Raw genomic sequence first — 12647 nt, forward strand, 5'->3', positions numbered from 1 at the left:
TTTGTGAAATTTTAATTTTAATTTTAATTAATGGATCAAAATAGTTGGTATATTACTATATACTATATATAATTGTATATTCTTGTGCAATGCTGAATCAGTTCTGTATGTTACTTTTGTAATTTTTTTATAATATTAGTTTTTGTTTACAACTTGTAATGATTTTTGAAATAAATTGAAAAATAAATGTAATTAAAATTATATTTAAAAATATTTAACTAATTTAGAATAAGGTATATTAATTCTATTTTAATTTTAAAATATTTAATAATAAAATAATATAAAAATAATATAGGTACCACGTTAAAAAAGTGTCAAACTTGGATGATAAATAATATATTAAACTAATAATTTTTAATTGAATAAAAATAACAAGTTAATGCAAAAATAAATCAGAAAATATTAATTAAATATTCCTTAATAAATGTCATTTTCAATCGACCCTATAAATCAAAATCGAAAATATATTCATATAATTGGCTAATGCTTTATTTTATTGGAAAAGAAATTTCTTTTTATAATTTTATTGCACTAATTAAAATTACATAATACTCAAAAAAATCTTTTTAAATTGTTGTGTATTGAAGTTAAAATCGAATTTTTTTCATTTTTCCAATCATTCTCATGTTTTTAATAGTTTTTGGTAATTTTTTTAAAATTTCTAACATTTAATTAGTTGTGTTGTCCAAAATCACATATATGGTTATGAATCCAAAATTACATATATGGTAATGAATATGTCTAAAAGGAAAAAAACATATATGGTTAAGAAATTTTGGGTCATTAATTTTAGACACTTGATTATCTTGGTTCAAACTTTAAGTACCCACTCAGTGAATCAGATGATAATATGTTATTGAAAATTTTTAACTTCATTTTTTTTTTAAAATATAACATCATTTGATGCACTAATAGTCAAATCATTGTATCAAATATTAATCTTTATATAAAGGGTAAATAATAGATTTGGTTGGGTTCCAAGATAAACCTGCTCAATGTATTGCCTAGTTCCCCAAATAAAAAGACCCAAAATTCCAGTTGCCTAATCTACTCTTTCACGTAAATGGCACCATGCAAAATCATAGTTAAAATAATATCTATTTAAAAAAAATTATAGGAAAGAGATGGTTATTGAATCACCACCTCTTCTTGTTTTTTGTCTTCAGTCTTCGTCTCAAAAATATTCATCACTCTCATATTCACTATCACCATCATCATTGTTGTTCTCATCATAGAACAACCACAGCAAAAGAAAAAAAAATCAAAACAGAATTAAAAAGGGATTCTTTAAAAATAAAAGCAAATATATATGTATATAACTTCATCAGATCTACAACCAAGACGTTACACAACGTTATATTGATGTTGTGTCATATTGTAATTGTACTGTGTATTAATAAAACTGTTTTATTCTCTTGTAATTGTAAGTCTCGGTTAAGCCTTAAGTTTTTAAACACTTGGTGTACTTGGGTTAGCTTTAATATTTGGTTGGCTCTGCTACCTGAATGATATATGGTCGCCCTTGCCACCTGAGTATTATAGTGCACTAAGAGATTCAAAAGTAAAAGGTTAACTGACTTCAAAGAGTATTATAATTGATTTGATTTTTAGTGTTAAAATACAAACCATAGTCTTCATTTATTCTTATGCAGTTCTTATTATTACACGTGTTTTGCGAAGATGGATATTATAATTTATTTAATTTACGAGATTCAAATATAAATTATTATCATCATGTATTCATATGTAGTAATCAATATTACTCGTGTTTGTGAAGATCGATCGTATAACTGATTTGATATTTAGAGTTCAAATACAAACCATCGTCTTCATTTATTCTTATGCAGTTCTCAATATTTCATGGGTTTTGTCAACATCAATCATATCGTTTATTTAATTTATAGTATTCAAATAGAAATTATTGTCGTCATTCATTCATATGTAGTTCTTTAAATTACACGTCTTCGTGCAAACAAATTTCAAATTTTATATAATTTATAGGGCTCATATACAAATTAATTATTATTGCGGTTTGCAGAATTACGTGTAAAATTCATAAAAAGTTTAATATATAATTTGGTACCTAAGTTTGACACTTTTTTTTTAATTTTGGAACCTGTGTTATTTTTCGATTCAATGTGGTACCTATATTTGACAAAAGTTATACATTTTGGTACCTAAAGGTAACAGTGTTACCTTTTTAGTGTTTAATTCGAGTTTTAGAGTTGATTTGATGAAAATTAATAATTTAGTTAATAATATTATCAATTGACTTTCATCAAATAAATCATGAATCCTAAATTAAAAAATCCATTAGACTGTATTTGACAAATTAAACGCAAAATTGAACAAATAAAAAATCAAACCTTATAATATTAGTAATTAACTTTCATCAAATGAACCCTAAAATTTGAATAAACACTAAAAAGTTAACATCATTACTTTTCAGTAAAATATATAACTTTTGTCAAATATAGGTACCAAATTAGGAAAAAAAAACATAGGTACCACATTAAAAAAAGTGTCAAACTTGGATACTAAATGGCATACTAAACCTCAATATATAGCTACAAATGAAAGGTTATAAATAAACAGATATATATTCAGTGTTCCATTTATATGTCCAAAACCTCATCAACAATTCAAAAGTTCCACACCAACCTTTGTTCACAAGGCATAAGCTAATCCTCATGGAATGAACCTTCCATCTTGCAAACATAGCAATTATGGAACCAAATGTATCTATATTCATCCAACTCCAAAACACATGTCTTCATGTCTAACTCTTTCGAACCACCGGTAACCAAAGCATCGCACTGGCGGCTTCTATTTTTGACACCCTGAATCCGAACATCTCTATACGTTCTATGACTCATCTAGTTCATGCCTACTTTAATCCTTGCTTAACCCCAAACATATCCTTAATTCCTAGTTTTCTTTCTCCAAACCTTGCAAAATTCATCCTCAATCTTTTGTTTAGTAATCATCGACCTATTCATCTTCCTAATAGCAATTCCTAAACCGAAAAAGAAGCCTTCAATAGAAAGAACCTAAAACCCAAACATGGATCAAAAGCTACAACACACGTTACAACATAACTTTACGAAAGATTATATTATTTAAGTATTACTTTTCGATTTCTACCAAACATTTTTTACTCTATTATAAAAGTGTGGGTTATATTATTTCGAACTTCTAATTTTTCATTTTAAGGATTATTTTCAAATTTTTGTTGGATAATGTGATATCTTATAGAGTTTGAGATTCTAAAATTATGGGTTCATTTTTTGCTTAATAACCATGATACCATTTAAGATAGATGAATTAGAATTGCTTAATATCTTATAGGAGTTTGAGATGTTTGTCTTTGGTCTATTGTAATCATGTTGTCCTTGAAAGAGGTAGGTGGCTTCAACGTCTTTCTCGGTTTACATTATTTTACCTCGATTGAGTAAAAAAAAAAAAGAGTTTACTTTCTTCTTAGATTCATATCAAGTTTTTGAACTGTGGCTTAAAAAATTGGAAATATTGTCTTGATGAACGACCTTTTATTCATAAATATTAGTCTCTTACAGAAGACTTTAAGACCCAGAAACAAAGCAAAACAAAGACAAAATGATGAAAACCGATCGAAGCCGACATACAAAAGACTTTAGACCCAAGAAGAAAGCAAAACAAAGACAAAATGATTAGAAACACCCAACCAAACAAAAGGATTGAAAAGAAACAACTTTTTTTGCCTTATTCCATTGCTAGAACTACTATAGCAGAACATCAATGTGCTCTTCGAGATCATCTTTCAAATCACCCATCATGCTCCACAAGTTGTTATCTGTTAAGGGTTTAACCTGTTTCAATTGTTGGAAAACATGCATCACCAGTTAACATCAATCAATTATAGTATCAAATGACAAAATATATATATATGAAAAAACAAAAGGTAGAGACTGGATCTCTCTAGTATCGAGAGTACAAGTAACATAGAGAGGGTTAGGGTTAAAGGACTGACCGGCCCATTCTCCTCTCCAGGTTTTCAATCTCTTGACCAATTTGAGAGATTTCATGTTGAAGCTCCTGAGATGAACGAAAAGAATTTTCAATTAAAACATTATTTTTTTTTCTTTTGCCAATAAAATATTTGGATACAAATATTTTACCTGCACCCTACTGTCGAGAGGTGTAACAAGTAGGCAGAAATAAGAACCCAAAAGGAAAAGGAAACAAACATATAGTTAGAACTTGGAAATAAATTATAATTTATAATCAGGATTAATATTTAATTACTCAATCAATCAAATGATAATATGTTATAAAAAAATTTATGTTTTTTTAATGATGTATAATCATTTGGTACACTGTCAAAAAATTTCTACATCATCGATTATCAAATATTAATATTTATATAAAGGATAAATAGTAGATTTGGTTGGGTTGCAAGATAAACCACATCATCATATTGGTTAGTTCCTGACTTAAAAAAAGCGGGAGTTTCAGTTGCCTGATCTCCTGTTTCACCTAAATGGCACCATGCAAAACCATAGTTAAAATAATATCTATTTAAAAATATTTATAGGAAAGAGATTATTATTGAATTGATAGACTTATTATTAAACTAATAATCCACCACCTTTTCTTGTTTGCTGTCTTCAGAATCTTCATCTCCAAAATACTCATCACTTTCATATCTATCACTATCATCACTGATGTTGTCATCATCGAACCACCATAGCAAAAGAAAAAAAAATTAAAGCAGAACTAAAAAGGGCTTCTTTAAAAATAAAAGTATATATGTATGTATTCAATACTACCTGCTTAAGTATGGATCTCGAAAATTATTAGGGATCAGAATAATCTCATCAGGCCTACAACCATCAGGTTACACAACATTATATTAATGTTTTTGAAAGTACAAATACAATGTTATATGAAGAAAAAAGGATAAGTATATGTATATGATATACCTATTGATGGGGAATTGGGGTTGTGGAAGGAGCACATTAAGGTTAGGCCTAGGCATGTTGTTTGCATTTTAGCGTTGCTGCTGCTTTTGAGGAGAACTCTCCTCGCTGCAATTAGCTGGTAACCCACCCATGAATGAAAAACCAAAGAAGAGAGTGAGGGTTAGGCTTGTGTGAGTAGTGGAGTGAAGCATATTGGGAGCAAATCCCTTGCTTTTATAGAAGAAATGGAATGTGAGGCCTTGTTAGGTGTTGGCTATGTATGGGAAGTTTCACATTTTACTTGCCTTTTTCAAATTTTGCTTGGGTCCACTCAATTTTTTGTTCTTTTTAAGTATTTGGATAACTGATAAGATTATAGTATTAACCTATGTGTATTGCCTCTTTTCATAATACCGTCTCCATTATTTGAATTTTGAGTTATGTCTCCATTATTTGAATTTTGAGTTATCTTCTTGGGAGTACAATATATTTTATTATTGCATCTAATATTTATTGGTTGTATTAATTATATATAGTGCGAGTGGTTTAAGTGATACATATCACCTTAAATTTTTAAATAAGAAATTGATTTTCATTAAATCTTATGTCATTTTTAATATTGCACGTGTTTTGCAAAGAACAATATTATAATTTATTTAATTTATGGGATTCAAATATAAATTATTGTATTCATTCCATCATACAGTTCTTAATATTACACATATTTGTGAAGATTAATCTTATAATTGATTTGATTTCTAGAATTAAACTACAAACCATAGTCTTCATTTATTCGTATGTGGTTCTTAATATTACATGTGTTTTATACTGAATTAGATGATAAATATCACCTTAGATTTCCAAATAAAAAATCTATCTTCATTAAATCTTATGCCGTTCTTAATATTGCACATGTTTTGCAAAGAACAATCTTAATATTACATGTGTTTTAATATTGCACGTGTTTTGCAAAGAACAATATTATAATTTTTTTAATTTTTGGGATTCAAATATAAATTATTGTATTCATTCATTCACATGCATGTTTTAATGTTACACATATTTGTTAAGATTGTTCCTATATTTGTTAAAATTATAGTATTAACCTATGTCTATTGCCTCTTTTAATAATATCATCTTCATTGTTTGAAATTTTAGTTATCTTCTCAGAATACAATGTGTTTTATTATTGCATCTAATATTTATTGGTTATATAAATACTAGTTGCATTAATTATATATAGTGCAAGTGGCTTAAGTGATACACATCACCTTAGATTTTTAAATAAGAAATCAATCTTCATTAAATCTTTTGTCGTTTTTAATATTGCACGTGTTTTACAAAGAACAATCTTATAATTTATTTAATTTATGGGATTCAAATATAAATTATTGTATTCATTTAATCATATGCGTTCTTAATATTACATTAATCCTATAATTGATTTGATTTCTAGTGTTAAACTACAAACCATAGTCTTCATTTATTCGTATATGGATCTTAATTTCACATGTGTTTGATACTGAATTAGATGATAAATATCACCCTGATTTCCAAATAAAAAACTGATCTTCATTAAATCTTATGTTGTTCTTAATATTGCACATGTTTTGCAAAGAACAATTTTATAATTTATTTAATTTTTGGATTCAAATATAAATTACTTTATCCATTCATTTACATGCATGTTTTAATGTTACACATATTTGTTAAGATTGTTCCTATAATTGATTTGATTTTAGTGTTAAAATACATACCATAGTCTTCATTTGTTCTTATACGCTTATTAATATTACACGTGTTTAGTGAAGATGAATATTATAATTTATTTAATCTACAAAATTCAAATATAAATTATTGTCGTCCTTTATTCATATATAGTTCTCAATATTACACATGTTTGTGAAAATCGATCGTATAATTGATTTGATTTTTAGAGTTCAAATACAAACCATCATCTTCATTTATTCTTATGTAGTTCTTAATATTACACGTGTTTTGGAAATACCAATCTTATAGTTTATTTAATTTATAGGATTCAAATAAAAATTATTAACGTCATGCATTCATAGTTCTTAAAATTATACGTGTTCGTGCAAACCTATTTCAAAATTTATATAAATTATAGGGTTCAAATACAAATTAATTATTATTGTGGCTCGTAGAATTACGTGTTAAAATCGAAGATTTTTTTTCGTTTTTCCAATCATTTTCTCTATTTTTTTAATAATTATTTTGTCCATTCTCTGCTAAACCCATGTAATTAAGTTAAGGTAACGGTTTTTTGTACTCGTCCTTTTCGAAGAATAAAATTTTTTCATAATGTAATTTGTTTGAAGTAAAGGCCCTAAAAAATAATTTTCAAAATTATAAAGATTAAGATTCATGCTTATCTTGGTTTAGTTTGTAACGTTTAATTGGCTACGTATGGAAATATTTTTAGCTGAGTTGTTTAAAATCCCATATATGGTTATGAATCCAAAATCAAATATTTGATTATAGATATGTCCAAAAACAAAAAAGCACATATATGGTTAAGAAAATCTGGGTCATTAATCTTAGGCATCTCAATTAATACTAGTCAAAATTTTTATTGTTTTGAAGGAGTATTTGTACTATATATTAGGTTGCATTTTGAAGGAGTTAATTTGTACTATATATTAGTTTGTATTCTTGCGTGAAGCAAAAATTAATTGTGTATATTATTTTGTAATATTCTTTTACGATATTAGTTTTTGTTTACAATTTCTAAATTTTTTAAAAAATTAATAAATTGAAAAGGAAATGTAATTACAAAATATATTTAAAAATATTTAATATTAAATAATAATAAAAGTCATCATGTTATGAATATTAAAACTAATATTAATATATTATAATTTAAATAATATTATTAATAATTTTTTATAGGTTATATTTTGTTGAAATAGCACAATCCCACATTTAAAAATACAAGGTTGTGGAGTGCAATCCTGGTCTGACAGGTAATTGGATTCATTTATTTATTGGTGGTGCTGTTAAGTTGAATGCAGGGTAGGCTGCTGCGAGGGGTAGCGTATAAGCAAGATGGGCAATGGATTATTGGATACAATCAGTATTTGTGATTTTGTTCAGTTTTCGATGTTGAACTGTGGGGAATTCTAGACGGCTTGACCTTAGTTCAAAGAGAGGGATGCAAGAAGGCTTTCATTCATACAGATAATTTGAAGGTAGTCAAAGCTCTTCAAGACATTCCCATGATTGAATTAACTTCGGCCTTGTTTAGAAGGATCCATATGATCTTACAAACTATGGAGCAATGAGAGATCAAGCATATTCTTATAGAGAGAAATCAAGTTGCGGACAAACTAACCAAAATGGCTTTAGAGAGAAATTCAGCTTTACAAATATTTGCAAAAATTCTAGAAGAGATTGCAATGTTTGATGAGATTGCTAGAGTTTCAAATTTTCCGATTATGATTGTTTAAGATAGTTTGATTATCGTTTTTCACCAAGAAAAAGGTAGAATCTCCACCTTTAAATCACCCTAAAATTTTTCATTTTCTTCCTAAGGCAATTTTTTCCTTTGGTAATTTTTCACTTGTATCTTTTGTAGTGAAATACATTTGTTAGTGTCCGGGGATGTAGGCGTAATTTGTTGAACCTTGTTATAATTCTGGTGTTCTTTATTGTTTTTCTTTCAATGTTTTGTAGGGCACATTTGTAGTGATATGTTGTGCTATTAAATTACATTGGAGGGAAATTCTATCTAGGAAGTTGGGCTTTAAGCGAGGCCGTCTATGATTTCTGCAATCTTTCTTTAGAATTGAACCTAGTTTAGTTTTTTGTACTTTACTCTTTGTACAACATATTATATATATATATATATATATATTGTTAAATTAATTTTTTAATGTTAAAATTGTTAATATTCGATTTTTGTAATTTTATATTTATCTATACTTTACTTTAATCAATGAATATAATTAGCTTTTCTTGTATTTGAAAAACATAATTTTAATTTGATAAATGTTATTAATATGTGTTTCTAAAGAAATATATTTTAAGTTTAACAATTTTAATAGTCAATAATTTTAATATTATAATATTAAAATTTAATTCAATTAAGTAAATTATTTAAAATAAAGAAACAATTTATTTCAAATAAACTTTATTTTTATTATATAAAAATTAAAAAGAAAGATGTTAACAAAATGCATGTAGTAACTTAAAATATTCAAAGGCAAGGAGTAAAATAGTAATTTAACAAAATTGTAAATAATTACTTTAAATAGAGAGTATATGTGTAAAAAAATTATAATGTGAATATGATTATTTATTTCCTTTTTATCCTCTTTGCTATAGTGTGTATATGATGTCTTTTAAGGAAAAAGCTTAATCATTTTTCTTCTTTTAAGAAATAAAAAGTTTATTTCCTTTTTTATCCTTTTTGCTATAGTGTGTATGATATTTATTTCCTTTCTTCTTTTAGGACAAAAGCTTAATCATTTTTTAGCTATACAATATTGGAGGAAAGGGTAGGGTCGGCCCTTGGGCTTGTTTTGAGGTGAAGTCGCTCAAGGTATAAGGTTAAAAATGGCCTAAAAGATTATTTATTAAACTTTTAACGTGGTAAAAAATTAAATTAAAATAAAATAATTAAATGCCTAGGATTTTCGATTCTTATTCATAAAAACTTTAACTCCTTAGCTTCTCGTAAACCTCATCTAATTTTTAAATTCCAACTTCTACCATTAGAATTAAAAAAAAAATCAATTTTCCTCAAAAAAAATCAACCATTACTAGCATTCAACCTTCTCTATTTTCCATAACCATGGCAACGGGAGAAATTTTCTACAAATTAAATAGGGCCAAATTTAATTTGAGTAATACATCATTCATCAGTGATTAGCATCAATCAATTGAAGTTATTAATTTTACTTTATATTTGAGAGATTGAGAGTCTCCCATTCACAGCCTGCCAAATCTACCATTGTCGCCGGTATTGTAACACCCCAAAATTTTAAGGTTTGACTGTTAAATTCCATTGTAATTAAAACTTTGTATTTGTGGTTCTGTGCTCTACTTATGTGATTGAGGTCGAAAGTCAGAGTCACATCTTTAAGAATTTTGTTATTTTAATTTAAGCTAACTACTACCTTTAAATGACACATCTAAGTTTAATTCTACGTAAATCTATGTTAAGAATGAGTCTGTTGGTTCACTAGTTAAGCATCTTTATTCCATTAGGTTACATGATCAAATCCCAAAGTATACGATAAGGAAATACTTTTGCTGAACGCCGGAAGGCTTGTTGGTGGTTAACTTAAACCATTATGAATGAATTCTACTATTTTTTCCCGTTTTCTTCTTCTTTTTCTTCTTTTTTATCTTTTGCTAAACGCCGGAAGGCTAGTTGGTGGTTAACTTAAATCATTATGAATTAATTCTACTGTTCTTTCCCTTTTTCTTTCCTTCTCTAGTTCTTTGTTTTCTTTTCTTTTTTTTAATCTTTTTGCTTGTTTCAATACTTGATTCTGCGTTAATTGGGAATTCTTTCATTGCTTATTACGTTAAGTTTCATCGTCAACTTATTTTGTTTCTGCGAGTTTTGTCTTGTTATCGTTTATTCTGTCGAAATGAGGTTTTGCTCGTTTTACTTAAATACTTTGTTTAAACGCTCGATTGATTACTTTTTAGGTGAGGATCTTGTGAGAGACGCTCCTCCGTCATGTTAGTCCGGTTTCCTCTGTTATGTGTAAGGTAAGTGTGCGAACTTGAGTTAGGGTTTTATCAAAACTTTCGACATAATTTTGACGATATGTCGATCTTAGCAATGAATTGACAATGATAGTGTAATTGATTCTTAGATGGTCGTATTAGGTTTGGGGATCCTCCTACGTCATTTCTGCATTAAAACTACTTTAGGTGCGTACCGAAAACATTAAATTCTGTGAATTCCAGATGCCATAAAATGTGGCAGTCGACGCTACACAACTAGGCACATGAACGTGTGCCCAGGCCTGTAAGTCATATAGCTATGTACCAGGCCGTATGGGTGGTCGTGTAACTCACTGTTCATCAATTTGGAGCTACACGGGAAAGACACACGAGCGTGTGTCCAGGCCATGTGTGGCCATGTTAATGTAGGGTTCACATGGGCAAGGACACGGGCGTGTGTCTAGGCTGTGTAACTCTCTGTTTGTGACTTAGGACCACACGGCCAGGGACATGGGCATGTATCCAAGCCGTGTAACTCACTGTTTATGTTTTAGAACCACACGAGCAGAGGACATGAGTGTGTGCCCAGGCTATGTAAGCCACACGGCCAAGGACATGGGCGTGTGTCCAAGTTGTGTAGCATATAAATAGGGCACGAATCCTATTTTTGAGGCCGTGAGTGTTACCCAACACTGATTGATCTCCCCAAGGTATGAATGATTTGAATTTGATTGACGAGAACTCTTTGATACTCTATGACTGACATATGAATAACATAACTGTATATTTACTGCGATAGTTATTTCTAATATTGAAATGTACTATCTAATCATGAAATAATTTAGAATGACTGAACACATATTGTGGATATTTGTACTCTGCATTTGCATGGGTTGAGATATTATGAAGAAGGAAGTAATCTACTCTGAATTAGTGGCTAAGCCACAATATATATAATTCTGAATCTGGCACTTTGTCGCATTTTGATCTAGCAGTTAAGTTGCTTCTCTGTAAACATGTCAAACATACACTCTATGGTTTGTAGGGTTGGTTAGGCATTGAACGCCCTTAATAGTGTGTCGGGATGGCCGAAGATGGTGTGTACTGGATGGGAGTAGGAATATCTGCACCTGAATCTGACCTATTCTATATGTGAAACTAAAATTCCTTCTATATATGCAACTGATCTGTTTTGAATCTAAATTGAAATTGCTTCTATTACCAAATCGAATATTGGGATTCGAGAACTATCTAATAAATGTGTACTAATTGAACAAACATATTTTATGTACTGAGTTTACAACTCATTTTGTTTTTGATTGATTTTAGGTGGTTCTCAAACTTGAACGGGTCGGAGCCACGGGAGCTCGGTCAAGCTATTACCTTCTTTTAAATACTGCTATTAGGGATTTCAGTATTCTATGATATTAGGATGTTTGGGAAGATTCTATACTTAGTTAATTGTTGTGTTTGATATCATACGCTGAATGGTTATTTTGACTATGTTATAAAAGCAGTATGTTTAATATCGATGATGTAACCCTCTGGACTTGGTCTAGACGTCAAGGCCGAGTTTAATGTGTTACATTTAGTGGTATCAGAGCCAAGTTTGTCAACACTCGGATTATGTTCGGGCTCATAATGTATGATAAAAAGTGGTTGCATGAGAATATGATGTTTGAGTCAAAATGAAAACTGAAATAATAGTAAATGACCGAGCATCCGATGCCAAGCCTGTGCATATTTTTTTCTGTTATAATGATTGTATTAACTGAACTATTATATGGTTTTATATGTTAATATGAAATAGTGAAATTATCCTAGTTGATGTCTAAACTGATTTGTGAACTCTGACATTATAACTAGATTGCTAAAATGAGTTTACGTAATAGTCATGGGCATCAAGGACGTCGAGGAGGAGCTCATGCAAAGTTATCCTCTATGGGTAGTATGCCCAACCTGAAGACCAATGAGACAATTATTACTCCCACTACTGAGACAGAGCCC

General features: G+C 28.9%; 1 long non-coding RNA gene across 1 annotated transcript; it reads right to left on the reverse strand.

Moving 5' to 3' along the window:
- Positions 1-3528: 3528 nt before the first annotated feature.
- LOC108466108 (uncharacterized) lies at positions 3529-5140 on the reverse strand. Its single transcript, XR_008283887.1, has 5 exons — positions 4962-5140; positions 4809-4862; positions 4158-4700; positions 4010-4074; positions 3529-3848 (listed from the first exon to the last, which is right to left on the reverse strand). It is a non-coding gene; the product is annotated as an uncharacterized LOC108466108 (long non-coding RNA).
- Between the last annotated feature and the right edge of the window lie 7507 nt (positions 5141-12647).

The sequence above is a fragment of the Gossypium arboreum genome, chromosome 6 (assembly GCF_025698485.1).
Source record: "Gossypium arboreum isolate Shixiya-1 chromosome 6, ASM2569848v2, whole genome shotgun sequence".
In the NCBI taxonomy this organism is placed as follows: Eukaryota; Viridiplantae; Streptophyta; class Magnoliopsida; order Malvales; family Malvaceae; genus Gossypium; species Gossypium arboreum.